At 46.2% G+C, this 16,391-nt stretch overlaps 1 long non-coding RNA gene across 1 annotated transcript in view; it reads right to left on the bottom strand.

Annotated features, from left to right (window-relative positions):
- Positions 1 to 237: 237 nt before the first annotated feature.
- LOC138102814 (uncharacterized) overlaps positions 238 to 16,391 on the bottom strand; it is a 38,315-nt gene continuing 22,161 nt past the window's right edge. The window contains exon 3 of the long non-coding RNA XR_011147557.1: positions 238 to 629. This is a non-coding gene — a long non-coding RNA (uncharacterized lncRNA). The remainder of the gene's footprint in view (positions 630 to 16,391) is intronic.

Here is a 16,391-nt window from a genome sequence, read left to right as displayed (position 1 = left end):
ACAAGGTTCCTATATGCAGCACACAAAATTAAGTTATCCAGGAGCTGTTATTCCTTTTTCACCCCTTTCTCTTGATGCCCTCAGGCCCCACGGTTGGGCGCCAAGATCTGTCTCTGTTTGAAAGACAGGTGTCTGCCAAGGAAGGCAGGAGTCTCTCTTGAAATGAAAAAGAAAATGCAACCCCCTTCCCTCTGAATTATTATAATTTTGAAATTAAGGGGCTTTCAGGCAAAGATATGAGGAATAGCAATAACAGTTCTTTACTATTATATATATGTGTGTGTGTACAACAAGGCAAACAAACAACAGTAAGTATGGCAGTAACAGCAAACAGAACCACAAACCCAGTGCCAGCCTTCTCAGCTGTCAGGCCCTTTCCCCTTCGGTGCAGTTCCGTTCACAGCCAGCAGGGGTGCTGGCGGCTCCTGGTGAGCAGGGCAGGTGCGATGGTTCCCCCCACAGCTGCAGGAGGCGCTCTGGAGCAAGCTTGGGGAGCACGCGGCAATGGCGGCTTGGGATCCCGGGAAGGGATGGAAGAAAAGCTTCACAAACCCCCTGGGCAGCCGATCCCGGTGTCCGGCCGGATGCTCAGGAACAGCAGGCTGGAACAGCAGGGACGAGCACAAATCCTGCGTGGCAGATGAGATGTATCAAACTCCAGGGCTGCAGCAGAAACCCCCCAGAGGTCTCAGTAGGCAGGGTTTGTGGGGCTACAGAGTAGCAAAGGCTCAAAGCAGCGACGGGGGCAGGGCGGTCGCAGCCCAGCTCCCAGCAGGGCAGGGAAAGGCGGGCTTGGGAATCCCAGGGTTTCTCCGGTAGAAGGAAGGAAGGCAGCCGAAAAAGCAGAAGTGTTCAGTGCTGACGAATTCCTTCCAGCCTCTCTCTCCATCCAAACGCCGGGAGCTAACAGCCCACAAGCCCAGGTGAAAAAGAGTAGCCAGATGGACACCCCCCCCCCCCCCCCCCCGGGGCCAGGTCTTTTGTTTTCCTTAAGCACCCAGTAATTCGTCCCCCTGGCAACATGTATGGGGAAAATTCTTTATGAGAAAAAGAAAACAGAAGAACTCCTAAAACCCCAACAAGAATTGATACTGAGTTTAATATCGTATCATCAAAGAGATCACTGTTTCTTAGAATTAGAGTATGCAAAGCTTTTCTTGGCTGCATCTACGTTACAAATATCTAAAAAAGAGCATATACTGTTTTTAAAGAAAAAAGAGAAAAAGGTTAAGAAGTCTATGTTGGACCTGACAAAAGGGGAAGACATGGAGATGGATTTAATTGTAGGTACAAAAATGCTGCTAGCAAGGATTTTCTTGTTATTTTCTAAGTCCGTGAGAGACTTTTCTCTCTCACAGAAGAGGTAGCAGGGAATGTAAACAACCAAGCCACCTGCAACCTTGAAAAGTCTTGTTTATGGTATAGTAGAAAAATATTTTGACAATGGATGTTTTAGGATTTTAGCCAATCACCCCCAAGGGGTGGCTGGTCCTTTGTCCAATTAGACTAAGAAGAAAAAAGTCTATAAAAGAGTTTGTAAAATAATTAAATAAATCAATCTTGATGTCAATTCCTGCCTGCTGGATCTTCTCTCCTCCTCCTCCCTATGGCTGCGGGATACGGTGATATACCGTAGGAACCAGGCCTGCGGTAATATTTAATAGCTCCCATCTTGAGATTGGGCCCTCCTTCTCCTTCTCCTTCTCCTTCTCCTTCTCCTTCTCCTTCTCCTTCTCCTTCTCCTTCTCCTTCTCCTTCTCCTTCTCCTTCTCCTTCTCCTCCTCCTCCTCCTCCTCCTCCTCCTCCTCCTCCCCCTCTCCCTCCTCCTCCTCCTTCTCAGCTGACGTGGGTCCCGGGGGTGGGGGGGCGGGGGAGGAGAGGCAGCTTTAAAATGGTTCCGGCCAGTGAAAAAGGAAAAGGGGGAGGCGGACTGGCTGCCCCCACCACCTCCCACGGACCCAGGGGACTTCCCGGCTGCGACGCAGGCTCTGACAGGGCCGCATCTAAAAGAGGGTGAAGACTGGCCGTGGCGGCTCTGGAAGGTGTTTGTGTCTTCAGTGGCTTCTGCCCAGAAGCCCGGGTCTCTCTCTCCCCCCTCCCCTTTGGTCCCACCAGGAGCGGAGAAGCTAAGGGGTGGGGACAGCCAGCATGTGCAGCCTATGGCATCGCCCTTAGAGGTGGAGCCGGGAGGCAAGGCTTTCCGCCAGGAGGGCAGGGAGGGAACCTCCCGCAGGGGAGGTGGCGTTCCTTCCTCTCCCAGGCGTTGGAGTCTCCATGACAATGCCGTGTGCCGAGCAGTTGGCTTAGAGGATGAGGTCATCGAAGCAAGCAGGCCCAGGGACACTGCCCTTTCCCTGCCACAGAGCAGGTCCCTGACAGTGATACCAGGTACCAGAACAGGCCGGGGCAGACCTGACACAACCCTCTCACTCTGGCAGTTCCTCTGAAAAGGAAGATGAGATAGCTGCTTTAAGCAGGCGAAAGAGGAGAAAGATAGCAAGAAAAGCAATAAGGGAGCGAAGCCCAATTGCTAAATGGACCAGAGCAAAAAGGGAGCCAGTTTTGCAAGCCCCTCTGAGACAGGCTGCAGGTAATCAAGGGCCAATCTATGTGAAGGTTCCGTACTCCCTCATAGAGTTAGAACAATGGAAGAGTACAGTGGGAAAATATAAAGAAAATCCAGACAGAGTTGCTACTTTGATACAAAGAGCAATTCAAACACAGAACCCTGACTGGAGTGATTTGGCAGCTATAATAGAGACATTGCTTGATCCCACTGAAAGACAGATGGTAAACAAAGCTATTACAGACTCTGTGGAATTAGGCATAGCTAGCGGGACGTTCCAAGGTACGGTCACAAAAATTTTTCCAACGGATGATCCAAGGTGGGACCCAAATGTGCCAGCAGAAATGCAAAGATTAAAACGGTATCAAGATCTCATAGTATATGGGTTAAAGCATGGTGTCCCTAAAGCTCTCAGCTGGGCAAAGCTTTATGAAGTGAAGCAAGGTCCTAATGAAACTCCTACTGATTTTTTTAAGAGGTTAAGAGAAGCTGCTACCAAATACACAAACATAAATCCTGATACAGTGGAAGGGGGAAATGATCTGGCTTATTTGTTTATGGGTCAGGCTTCAAACGATATAAGAAGAAAGTTGCAAAAGTTAGAAGGGGTTCAAGACATGAATAAATTGTTAGAAGTAGCCTGGAGAGTGTTTCAAGAAAGAGACTCCAGTGACAAAGGTAAACCCTGTCCCAGGAAGAAGGATACCCAGGAAAAGTCATCTAAGAAAGCCTCTACCCCTAGGGACAAAGACACATGCGCTTATTGCAAGAAGAAAGGGCATTGGAAAGCTGACTGTCTGATGCTGAAGAAGACACCCCCAGTTCTATAGCTCCCATTAGAACAAAACTCATACTCAGAATGATGGGGACCAGAGGCTTCTCCCCAGCAGAGCCTTCGGTTATAGCCAAGCTGGGGAAAGATGATATAGAATTTCTGGTAGACACCAGCATGGCATATTCTGTGTTAAATACTTTAAAAGGGAAACTGAGTCATGAAACTGTTCATGTGTTTGGGGCAACAGGGGTAACTGAAACATGGCCTTTCTTCCAACCTTTGAAATTTAAACTGGGGAAGCACTGGGTAACTCATCAATTTCTTTATATGCCCAACTCCCCAAAACCATTGCTGGGGAGGGATTTGTTAGAAAAATTGGAAACCGAAATTAAATTTAAAAGAGGGGAGGGCATACGAGTTATCATTCCAGAAACTAAATTTGTCTAAGTTGCTGCACTTTTTATACAGGACAGATGTGGCAAATTCCCCATTGAAGTCAAAAATGCTGTCAATCCAATTGTGTGGTCCAGTGATGTTCCAGGAAGATCCAAACAGGGAGAACCAGTGAGCATTGCACTCAAACCAGGAGCTACACCGGTAAGGCAAAAACAATATCCTTTAAAATTAGTCGCAAAGGACTAGCACCTATAATCGAAAAATTCCACCAGCATGGGTTATTAGTGCAATATGAGTCCAGGTATAACACGCTAATCCTTTCAGTGAAGAAAGCTGATGGTAAAAGTTATCGGTTAGTCCAAGATTTGAGGGCAATTAACAAAATTACAGAGGACATACACCTAGTGGTAGTCAATCCATACACACTTTTGACCACACTGACAGATGAATTAGGGTGGTTTACTGTTGTGGACCTAAAAGATGCCTTTTTCTGCATTCCTGTGCATAAAAACAGCCAGGAGATTTTTGCTTTCGAGTGGGAGAATCCCGAAACAAGGAGGAAAAGTCAGCTTACTTGGACAGTCTTACCCCAGGGTTTCAAGAATAGCCTGACAATATTCAAAAACCAGCTAGCAAAAGAATTAGAAGATTGGAGGAGACAAGACCCAGGAGGGGTTATCCTTCAGTATGTTGATGACATCTTGATTGCAGCTAAGACCAGAGATGACTGCATCCAATTCACTCTAAGCTTGTTAAACTTTTTGGGGCAGAGTGCATACAGAGTTTCCAAAGACAAGGCGCAGATCGACAAGGAATCAGTAGTTTACTTGGGACTTGAGATCTTCCGTGGACACCAACAGCTCAGCAAGGAATGGAAAGAAGCCATCTGCCGGCTTCCGGAGTCCCACTCCGTGAGAGAGATGCAGGCTTTTCTGGGAATGGTAGGTTGGTGTCAGTTGTGGATAGCAAATTATGGGTTGTTGGTGAAACCCTTGTAGGGAGCAATAAAAGCAGCTGAAAATGGCATTATAATTTGGACTGAAAGCACAAGGGCTGCATTTAAACAGCTGAAACACTCTTTAATGTAAACTCCAGGTCTGGGCTTACCAGACTTGGCTAAGCCTTTTGAGCTTTTTACACATGAAAGACTTAATGTGGCAATGGGCGTACTAGCACAGTGCCTCGGAAGCCAATGGAAGGCTGTGGCCTATTATTCCAAACAGCTGGACAATGTTAGCCAAGGGTGGCCTGGGTGCTTGAAGGCCGTGGCAACTACTGTTATCTTGATTCAAGAGGCCCAGAAACTCACCCTTGGACAACACACTGTAGTGTATGTGCCACATGCAGTAGCAGCAGTACTGGAACAGAAAGGAAGACATTGGGTGTCCAGCAACCAAATGCTTAGATATCAGTCACTGCTGTTAGAACAGGATGATGTTACCCTGAAAACAACTTCTGTTGTTAACCCTGCCATGTTTCTGTCCTCTACCTTAACTGATGATGTGCCTGAGCATAACTGTTTGCAGACAATCGAGGAGGTCTATTCCAGTAGACCAGACCTGAAGGATGTACCCCTAGGAAACCCAGACTGGGAGCTGTTTACAGACAGGATCAGCTTCATGAGAAATGGTAAACGAATGACAGGTTATGCAGTAACCACCCAGGACAAGGTGATCGAGGCGAAGACCCTGCCAGCAGATGTGTCATCACAGAAAGCTGAACTGATTGCACTGCCAAGGGCCCTAGACCTGAGCGAAGGAAAGAAGGTAAATATATGGACTGACTCTAAATATGCATTTAGTGTTGTCCATGCCCATGGAGCCATCTGGAAGGAGAGAGGACTGTTGAATGCTCCAGTTAACCAGATCAAACACGCTGAACAAATCCTTGCCCTCTTAGAGAGCATCAAAAAATCCACAGAAGTAGCCATCATGCATTGTAGGGGTCACCAGAAAGGGAAAACCACTCCAGAATTGGGAAATTTCTTTGCTGATGAAACAGCAAGAAGGGCTGCAGAAAAAGGTATTCTTGCAGTAATTCCACAAAAAAAAGATTGATTCTTCCGGGTTGACCCTAAAATATGATCAGGCAGACCACAAGTTAATTAAGTTTCTTAAGGCTGAGATCACAGAAAATGGATGGGCTGTTACACCTGTGTCATGGCTTACCAAAGCATAGTCCCAGAAGTGATGTTCTCGCAAAGGAGTACTTACAGCTTCCCCCCATGACCTGACAGAACCTGACAGCTGGCTAGTTTGAATATGGACAATTTTTTAAGCCACTTAAAATTTTGACCACCTCTGTGATCCACACTTAAGAATAGACAAACCCTGGGCAGAGCTCTGTCTTGTTTCCGGAGCGGGGACAGGTATTACGGCAGTCCTGGTTCCTACAGTATATCACCATGTCCCACAGCCATAGGGAGGAGGAGGAGGAGATCCAACAGGCAGGAATTGACATCAAGATTGATTTATTTAATTATTTTACAAACTCTTTTATAGACTTTTTTCTTCATAGTCTAATTGGACAAAGGACCAGCCACCCCTTCGGGGTGATTGGCTAAAATCCTAAAACATCCATTGTCAAAATATTTTTCTACTATACCATAAACAAGACTTTTCAAGGTTGCAGGTGGCTTGGTTGTTTACATTCCCTGCTACCTCTTCTGTGAGAGAGAAAAGTCTCTCACAGACTTAGAAAATAACAAGAAAATCCTTGCTAGCAGCATTTTTGTATCTACAGACAGGTAGCTGCGGGGCCCTGTACAGGGGCCAGCGGGCCTGGCCCAGGCCCTGCTCGGGCCAGGCCAGGCCAGGCCACAGCCATCCTGGAGCCTATGGGCCCTGTTCCACCTGCGGAACCCCCCCCCCCACCCCACCCTGCTATGTGCAGGCAGAGTAGCCTGGCTCCCCCTCTCCAGTTCTGCCAAGATTCAGCCGAAAGCTGCCCTGCTGTCCGGCAAAGATCATGTGATCAACAGCAATAAACAAAATTCCTGCTGCAAGGCCTAGGTGGGATTAACCCTTTTAGTGCTGTGAAGAGCTGAAAACCTGAGGGAGAAGAAACAGGAGATGCTTAAAGCTGAAATTCTGTTGTAAAGCTATGATGTATCAGAGTATCCGTTGTAATTTCATGAAGGCATGGGGGGTGGAGTGTTCAACTTGTACTTGTAAGCAAAAGCACCTGCGCTGAGATAAGCAGATGCTGAAGCAGCTGTAATTTGATGAGAAGTTTGAACAGGGAGAGATGCAAGTGATGAGGAGACTTGCACCAAATTGAAAGGAGAAGACCTCAGTTCCTAGAGATGCTCCCAGAGATAGTCCTAGAGATGAAGATGAGGAGGAGCCTTTGCTCCCAGGGAAGGAGGAGGGCCTCTGTTCTTAGAGATAAAATGCTCCCAGAGATGGGTAAAGAGAAGTTTTGTTTCTCAATGGCTCCTGTTGGGGAAGATGAAACAGGAAAGCCTTATAAATATGATTGCCTAACAAAAGATTTTGGGAATATGAAAACTGTGAGCGACATCGAAATGAAGGCCATCTTTGAGATATAGAGTCTTAGTTACTGAACAACTAGAAAACAATGGTATAGCCGGCTGAAGGTAATCCCCTCTTGATTGAACAATACCCTCTGCTTGCAGACAGGTCCAAGGGTCAGAGCAGACCCTACTAGCTCAGCAGAAGGGGTCCAAGGAGTAGTTTTTAGAAGTAAAAATGTAACACTCTATGGTAATGTAAGAACTCTTATAGGCTGTATGTAAATGCTATAGGATTTGTACCTTGTATTAGATTGGCTAGTGAGAATTAGAATATTCACTACAGAAGATGATTTATTGTATTGTAACAAGGACCTCGCTCTCTTAGTAACGCTCTTGCTCTTAGCTCTCTTAGTAACTCTCTTGCTCTTTACTCTCTTAGCTCTCAGCCTCTTGCTCTAGCTCTCTTGATTCATCTCTCTCTCTCCTACACCTTGGGCCTGCTTGGAGCTGCAGCTGGCAGCTCTAAGCAGTGCCCCTGTACCCACGCCCTTTGCAATAAACTGCATGCTCCTAAGACCTGCTTATAGAGATCTCTAGTCTCCATCCGTCCATCTCCAGCCGGGCACTACCGAACCCACACCCTCATCACGATCAGTTTCGACAGCTCCACCTTAAAATTGTACCCCAGTAGCTCAAGATTGGACCCTCGAAAGCAGTTGTGGGAAAAGCTGCAAGTGGTGGGAGGGGGACTCTCACATGATGCGAGCAGAGAACCAACCTGAGCGGCTGTCTTGTTGTGATAATTTCTCCATAGCATGGGCAAGAGAGGCTCCTCTTCCTAAATGAACTGAACAAGGCTACTATGGAAGTGGTAAACAGACTGAACATCTCAAGGGTTGTCTTTTTACATTGTCACTGGGAGAAGGGAGAAAGGTGGGGGGAGAAGAAGTGTTCTGAAGGTGTGATATGATTTTCTTTTCTTTTCTTTTCTTTTCTTTTCTTTTCTTTTCTTTTCTTTTCTTTTCTTTTCTTTTCTTTTCTTTTCTTTTTTCTTTTCTTTTCTTTTCTTTTCTTTTCTTTTCCTTTTCCTAATTTTAGGTCTATAAATAAACTTTGTTGGGGAGGATGAAAGTTTGGTGAGAAAGTTTCACAGATGTGTAGGCTTGGAAGAAAGATCTCTGAATGTAGAAACTGAGGATGAGATAGAAATGAAAGCAAGTTTTGATATAGAGTAAAAGATGTTTTGCTGAACCAGTGATCACTGAATAACTGAGAAGGCAAAGGTTGGAGATGAGTTGGAAGGAAATTTTTATGAATAGGACAAAGGTATGTGACTACAAACAGAGATGTTTTTCACCAAGTAAATGAGTCCCAAGAAGAGCATAAGTAAATAGGAAGCATGTCTTTACCAAAAAGAGAGATATGGCAGGCAAACAAGAAATGTTGATGTAGCAAGAAGAAAAGAGGTTTGAGAATTTTCCACTGTAAGCTTAAATTGTAACTTACTCTTGTGATTGGATAATAATGACTATAATATGGTAATGGTAGTAGTTATGATAGGCTATAGGCAAATGTAAAGGTATTATGTATGGTGCTTATTGGTTGTCATGTATTAAGATACTCAGCAAAGAAAAGTATAAAATGCTTTGTAACTTGAACAGAAAGCGGCTTCAGGTATGCCTACAGCTGTAGCTGACAGCTGTAGGGCTGGCTCTGGATACCCACCCCCTGAAATGCTGTAACTTTGCCTATGCAATAAACAGCTTTCAAGAGAGCCGCCTGAAGTCCAGACATCCTACGTGAAACTTTCTCCTATAAACTTCTTTATATTCTTTCAAGTTTTGTGCCTGCTTTGCTTTTCTCCTAATTCTTATCTCACAGAGGGTAAACAGTAATGAGTATTTTGGACCAAACCACTACAACCCGCAAATCAGGTTGTAGTCCCACCTCTAATTCTTTGAGGGCTAGCTGCAAGAGAACATGAAAGCACACATTTCGGGGTTGAAAATCTTCTGAAACATCTCAAAAAGGTAGTAATAGGAAAGTGAATGACAGATATTGTACAATCAGTAGTGAGCAAGTGCGAAATCTGCTGCAAAAATACTCCTGATACGAGGAAAAAGTTGTGTTAGGAGTAACAAAGGCAGGGGATCTTCCTGGAGATTACTGGCAAATAGACTTTGCTGAGTTACCACGCAAAGAGGGATACAGGTACATACTGGTAATGGTTGACACCTTCAGTGGAGGGCCTGAACGTTACCCCTATTGCACTAACACAGCCAAGGAGGTGGTGAAAGTTTTGTTTAATCATATAATACCATGGTTTGGGGTTCCTTTGGGTATGTCCATGAACAGAGGACCACATTTTGTTGCAAATGTGATTCAAGAGGTTAGCCGGATTTTGGGAATTGCTTAGGATCAGCACACACCTTACAGACCCCAAGCAAGCGGTAAGGTGAAACGCATGAATGGGACCCTTAAGGCACAAATTAGCAAAATTTGTCAAGAGACATCCATGACGTGGGTTCAGGCCTTGCCTATGGCTTTACTGAGGATCCATATACAACCAAGGCGGAGGGATAACATCAGTCCCTATGAAATATTGTATGGCAGGCCATATCAAATTCCACATGTTCCAGGTGAAATTCACGAGGGCAAAACTTGATTTGCAGTGATATCTAATGGCTTTAAGTTCTACTTTGCAGAAGCTCCAGAATTACATCGTGTTATCCAGACCCATAGGACTGGACACACCAGCCTGGAGACTGGGTCTATGTCAAGTGGTGGGACAGTGATCCTCTACAGGCCAAGTGGAGAGGACCATTCCAGATTTTGCTGACCACCCTCACCGCAGTCAATGTCGCTGGCAAAGGACACTGGATTCACTACTCCAGAATTAAGAAGGCTTCTGCTCCTGAAACAACTGAGAAAACAGAGACTGATACAAATGAAGATGATGTAGTTTAAAGGATTTTTTTCCTGTGCTTATTATCTACACAGTTGGTAACCCTGATTCAGGTTTGGAACTAAATTTTGCGTATGATTCTAGTCCAAAGTATATCCAAAGACATTCATTTGGATACAAAACTAATAATTGACATGTAAACTGAAGTGAAAAGAGCAACAAAATTTGTTTACAATTTGAGAATTAACTTAGATCTTTCATTGGATAGCATTCAAAGCTGATTGTATCTTCCACACCCTGGTTTCATGGTTACCAAACTGACCCTGAATTGAAGATTGTTTATAATGATTGTAATTATAATTCTTGTTTATAGAGATATACTGCTGTTAGACACATATTATTAGTAGATATTTAGAATATTTGGAATAGAGTCTCTACAAGATAGAGGCTTTGTCAAGCCTCTAAAGGGGGGAAAATGATGCCTTAAGTTTTAACCTTTATATTTTTCATATTCTGTACTGCTTGGTGCATGACTCTGAACTTTCTTGTAGCCTGTTAATTTCTGCTCTTGTTCTAGGTAGACACAACAAAACTTCTCTGGATCTGCTCTTCAAGGACACTTGGGCTGTCCTAGGCCCAAAAGTATAAACCAAAGAGCCTCTAAAGGGGGGGTAAGCTGTGGGGAAAACTTAAGCTTTAATTGGAGAATTAACCCTGCTATGCAAATGAACCAAACCTATAAAAGAGTGAAGAACTCGTGACCTGTTTTCCATCTTGGAGTCCATCTTGGCAATAGCCTCTGGCTCCCCAGGGTGTACCTTTGAAGGCCTTTCAAATAAATACCTACCTTTATTCCCTTACTCCTGTCCAGTCTGTTTTCTAGGAGGCCTCTCAAGGCATCATGAGGGCCCAAACTCTCCCATGGGGATTCTATAAATGCCCTCATAATCAAACTGAATTAATAAGGCACTCACCAATTTGCACCAGGAGCATACCTTTAGATGCGGGTAGGCCTCAGAGACTTGGAGCTCCTGGTCTCTATACTCCTCTGGAACATACCTTTGGGCACCCGAGTCTCTGGGATGGTGGGCGGGGCATGGCACAACAACTGCGCATTTGGTGTCATTTCACGGGGCCGTCCCGCGCTCTGTTGGTAGTTTCCCGGACGCCGCCTATGGTCTCAGTGATATTGGTGAGGCCAAGGTCATTCCCCTGGTAGCTGTAAGTCTCTTGAAGCCCCGTGCTCTGGGCAGTCTTTAATAAAATGTCCAGGCTCCCCACAATGGAAACAACGCTGTCTGTCCCCAGACGTTGCCACTAGGGTTTCCGCCACCCCCTTAAAAACCGCCATGCCAATTAGATGTTCAGTGGATGTCAACTTAGCGCAGGCTTCGATCATCAGTTCAATTGTTGGCTCACGGTCTAGGGTGAGGGCCCTTAAGATCTTTTTACACTCCCCATTCTCATTAGACATTGCCAGATTGCGCAGCAGTTCCCTGCGGGCCACTGCATTCTCCACCTGCCTTTTGATCAAGCCTTTTAGGTGGTCCACAAACTTGATAAATGATTCCTCAGTCCCTTGCCGAATATCTGCAAAGTTCAGGGTGGGCGTGGCATCATCAGGTGTGTCGAACAGTGCTGCCTCTGCTACCCTTTTAATATCTCTTAGGACAGCCTTGGGGATGTCTTGGGCCTGGTCCTGGGGTTTTTCAAAGTTACCTTCTCCTCATAAGTGTTCGATGGTTAAATAACCCCTAGTACGGTCTCCTTGATATGTTTGTAGGAGCCCCCTTAGGTGTTTTTTCCATGTTGTCTCCCACAGCATGTATTCCGTGGGGGGAGAGGAGGCACGACATGGTGTTCTTAATGTCATGTGGTACTAGGGTGAGCACGGAGAAAGTAACTTGCAATAGATTTTTAAAATATGGTGACCCCCGCCCATAGTCTTTACTGGTCTTGCATAGCTCCTTTAACTCTTGGTAAGGGATGGGTTCCCAATGGGGATTCCTACCTCCCCTCTTATAAATAGCTGGGGCTGTATACGGCGTTCTCTTATCTGCCAGCTACCAGTTACCATCCCCGGTCTCCTGCTTCCTCACTATAACCCAGTGATCTTCAGACCTAGCATAAGAATCTGAGGAGTCACTGCTCTCCTCCTCCAAAGAGGAGGGAGAGTGCCTGGCTGGGATGCGAGGCTTTTGGCAAACCGGAGCTGCCTGGTGTGCTGCAGTGGAAGGCAAGATGGTGCCTTTCCGGTTGCCACCGCACTCACTTCCGGTCCCAGTGATGTGGGAACCTGAAGCGGGTTGGTTCCCAGGGGTGGAGTCACCGATGGAGGGGGTGGGAACACAGGAAGGAGAGGCAGGGTCTGCAGCCAGAAGGGGATTCCTGGTGGAATGGGAGGGGCATGATGCAGACACACCCATTGACGCAAGGGAGGAGAAGGGCGGAGGGGGGTCGCGAGTTTGAAATGGCCCCTGCCAAGTGGCTGGGTGAGGGTGGGAAAACTTGGAGAGGGAGAAGACAAGATGGCAGGGCTGGGCATGTTGCCAGCGCCATCTTGGGACATAACTGGGAGTGATAGAACTGGGTATGCAGGCATAGGTAAGAGGGTTAGGAAGAGCCTGGGACAGCATGGCCACTGCTGTCCTGGAAAGGGGACAGAGGAGACTGGGAGATGTCAGGAAGATGGTAGTAATCCTGTGCCCTTGGACGGGATCCATCTCCTGATCTCTCCTGAGGCAGGGAAGAGGGATCTGGAACGCTAGCGGAGGAACACGGCAAAGGGGTTTTTAAGCTGGGATTTACTTTTCCCAAACACCCCCCAATACACTTAACACATTTAATAATCATAGAAAATAAAGGATAAAACTTTCCCACTGAGAAGTCCCCTCTGGATTGCCAAACACCCAACTTTATCCCAACTTGATCCCAAAAATCCTTGGAAAGAACTTAAATAACTAAAGAACAAAACATTTTAACTCCCCCTTTGAAAAACGAAAATTTCCCCGAACAAGGGCTCCTTTAACTTGGATATAAGCTTCCCGCTGAGGGTGGGTCAGTTTAGCTCCCATCTCCCCTCTTCCCAACACCCAAGGCAAAAGGCTTAACAAAAAAATAGAAAAGAGACACGATATATCTCACCACACAGGGTCAAACGAAAACTCTCGGGGTGGTTCATCCATTCTTGGCCGATCCTCTGTTCCCAAGAAGGTTGCTGACCACCCGTCCAATCACCCTGATAGAACTCAGGGCTCTCTTCAGGGAAGTGGCTGCTCCAAACGCAAACTTCCAGCAGCTCAGGCTGCTGGAGATGCTTTCAGGGACCCTCAGAAGAGGTCCCTGTTCAGGCGCCACTTGTTGCGACGTGGTGCTGGATGGTAAAGTGCTGTGACCTTCCCAAAAGCGTCTCCTGGAGGAAGCTGCTCAGCGAGGTCACCACACGCACACACACACTACACCGGATAGCTAAGGATGAACTGATGACAAAGAAGGCAGGAAGGATCTCTGTATGGGGTTCCACGGGGGAGGTTTATTCCAGCCACCCACGTGAAGGGTTCCAGGGATGAAGACAAAAAACAATGGAGGGTCCAGGGTTATATAGGGGAGCAGAGAGAGCATCAGACACCAATGATCTGAGGGTGCAGGGGTGGTACAAAGGCGGGACTAGGGTAAGGGAGCCAGTAGGGAAGCTCTGAGGGCGTGGGGATGGGGCAAGGGCCAAGGGGGGGGGTAACAGGAAGTGGAGAACCTTCTAAGGCAGGGACATATAAGGTACCAAAGGGGCAGGGAGGCCAAACTGGCCAACCAGGGACACAGAACTGGGGTACATTAACATAACAGAACAGAGGATCCTGGGGCAAGCCTTTTCGGTTACCCTAACCTGGGGACAATCTTTGATACTAGGGACTGTCTCACCAGTGGACTCTCTTTGTCCCTTGTACCACAGGCCCACCGGCCCCCACACATTATGAACCTGTTAACCATGTCTTTCTCAGTCACTAGGATGTCTTCATGCCAACTGCTACAAATGCTTACAGCAGAAAGTGCCATTAAAAAGCTATAAGTGTTTTAGCTCTCCTAAAAACAACCTTAGAGGCTGGAAACAAGCAGAATAATAATTAGAATTCAATGAGCCATCACTCTATGGACTAGACACGAATGGTCCTCAGACATTAGATTTCCACAGACTGCAGTCTATAAAATTGAAAAGTGCTTGATACCATAGAATCTAACCCGAGCTCACCAGTAATTTCAGGACTGCAAGTTACTTGGGCTATGTATGGTAACATCCAATTGTGCCAGTCAAATGCATTCATCTCTCTTAACCATGGATTTAACTCATTATCACTGATTTTTGAACCTTCTCCTTAAGTAAGTTAAAGGAAGGTCTTAGCTATACTCAAATGTTAAAACCTAGTGCCTGGTGTCCAAAGAAAATAGTACTATTCTTAGTTAAGCCTGACCACTGCTCTGAAATAGCTCAACTCCAATATCCTAATGGAAAAGCAAAGAAGTGGCTTCATGAAGTATAAGTAATATGTAAGGAAAAATTAATTGATCTCAACCAGAAAAAAAATAAACAAAATGCAGCACAAAACCAAGACATATATTCCACCTGCAGAAAATAACTTCATTTTATAAAAATGGGATTGGTTAAGAAATAAAGTTTTATCTAAATTATGTTCTAGTGTTCTTAACACACCACTATGATGCTGTGACACCATTTTTGAGCTGCTTTCTGGGTTCATGTGTCAGGAAAAATTAATCCACAAACACCAGAGGTTTATGTTCAAAAAGGAGACAGAGGAGCCCTGATACTTTATTCAAATAAAGGAAGAGGCCATGGGGCATTCCCCTGGGGTCTCTCAAATTGTTAGAGGACGCAGCCTCCTTTTTATCCTAATTTTCCCAGCCGTATTTCCCTCTCTCTTTCCCCATTGGCTGAGGTACTTGAGAGGTACAGACTTCCTGAATCACTTAATACTGACCCCTTTCTGATGTATACTCCCCCCCCTTTTTCTTTCCTATGGAATTTATGGTTCTTCCCATTGCCTCTTTCATCTCTCAGTATCCATCTTCACCTATCAGCAAACCCACAGTTTGTTTGTAAAGACAAATTCCTCTCACTCCTTTTGATGCCATGATGATTTTTTGCCTTTTCTTTTATACCCCTTTGTTGGGGTTTTAAGAGGTCTAGTTTTTTTTTTCTGTTGAAGGAATTTTTCACCCCATACTGTTACTAAGACAACAAATCGCTGGGTGCTTAAGAGAGACAAAAGACCTGGCTGCTCCTTTTGTTTCACCTGGGTGTGTGGGCAGTTGGGTCTCCAGAGTTTGGACAGAGAGGAGTTGGCTTGCTTCGGCTGCTTTTCCTTGTGCTGGAAAGCCCCTGGATCCCAAAGCCGCCTTCCCTGCCCTGCTGGAGGCCGGGCTGTGGCCACCCTGCCCTGCCGCTGATTCGAGCCTTCGCTACGTTGTAGCCGTGCTCGCCCTGCCTGCCCAGACCTCTGGGGGGCTCCCCGCTTGGATATATGGTGTCTGCCACCTGGGATTTGTGCTCATCCCTGCCGCTCCAGCCTGCCATTCCAGCCTGCCGTTCCAGCCTGCCGTTCCCGAGGGTCCGGCCGGACACCGGGGCCAGCTGCCCAGGGGTTTGTGAAGCCTTTGTTCCATCCTTCCCCGGACCCCAGAGCACCAGTGCCGTGTGCTCCCCGAGCTCGCTCCGGAGCGCCCCCTGCAGCCGTGGGGAAACCATCACACCTGCCCTGCTCACTGGGAGCCACTAGTGCCTCTGCCAGCTGCAAGCAGAACTGCACCAAAGGGGAAAAGGGCCCATCAGCTGAGAAGGCTAGGACTGGGTTTGTGATTGTTTGCTGTTACTGACATAGTTATTGTTGTTTGTTTGGCTGGTTATATATATAATAGTAAAGAACGGTTATTCCTATTTCCCACATCTTTGCCTAAAAGCCCTTGATTTCAAAATTATAATAACTTGGAGGCAAGGGGGTTGCATCTGCCATTCCAAGGGAAGCTTCTGCCTTCCTTAGCAGAACCCTGTCTTTCAAACCAAGACACCCTTTTATATACCTTTTTACAGCCTTTGTATTCTTAGTGCTTTTTAGCCTACATTCTTAGACTTATTTGTCAAGCTAGGAAACTAAACATCTTAGAAGCCTCGTAGTTAGGGATCAGAAAGCCCCAGACACCAAGGTCCTCTCCAGAACACATTTTGTAAAGTGAGATAGGACCATCCAGGGGAAAGGTTCCTCGG

The sequence above is a fragment of the Aphelocoma coerulescens genome (assembly GCF_041296385.1).
Source record: "Aphelocoma coerulescens isolate FSJ_1873_10779 chromosome W unlocalized genomic scaffold, UR_Acoe_1.0 ChrW_unloc_scaf_2, whole genome shotgun sequence".
NCBI classification, from domain to species: Eukaryota; Metazoa; Chordata; class Aves; order Passeriformes; family Corvidae; genus Aphelocoma; species Aphelocoma coerulescens.
This window is presented reverse-complemented; position numbering and strand designations above follow the sequence as displayed.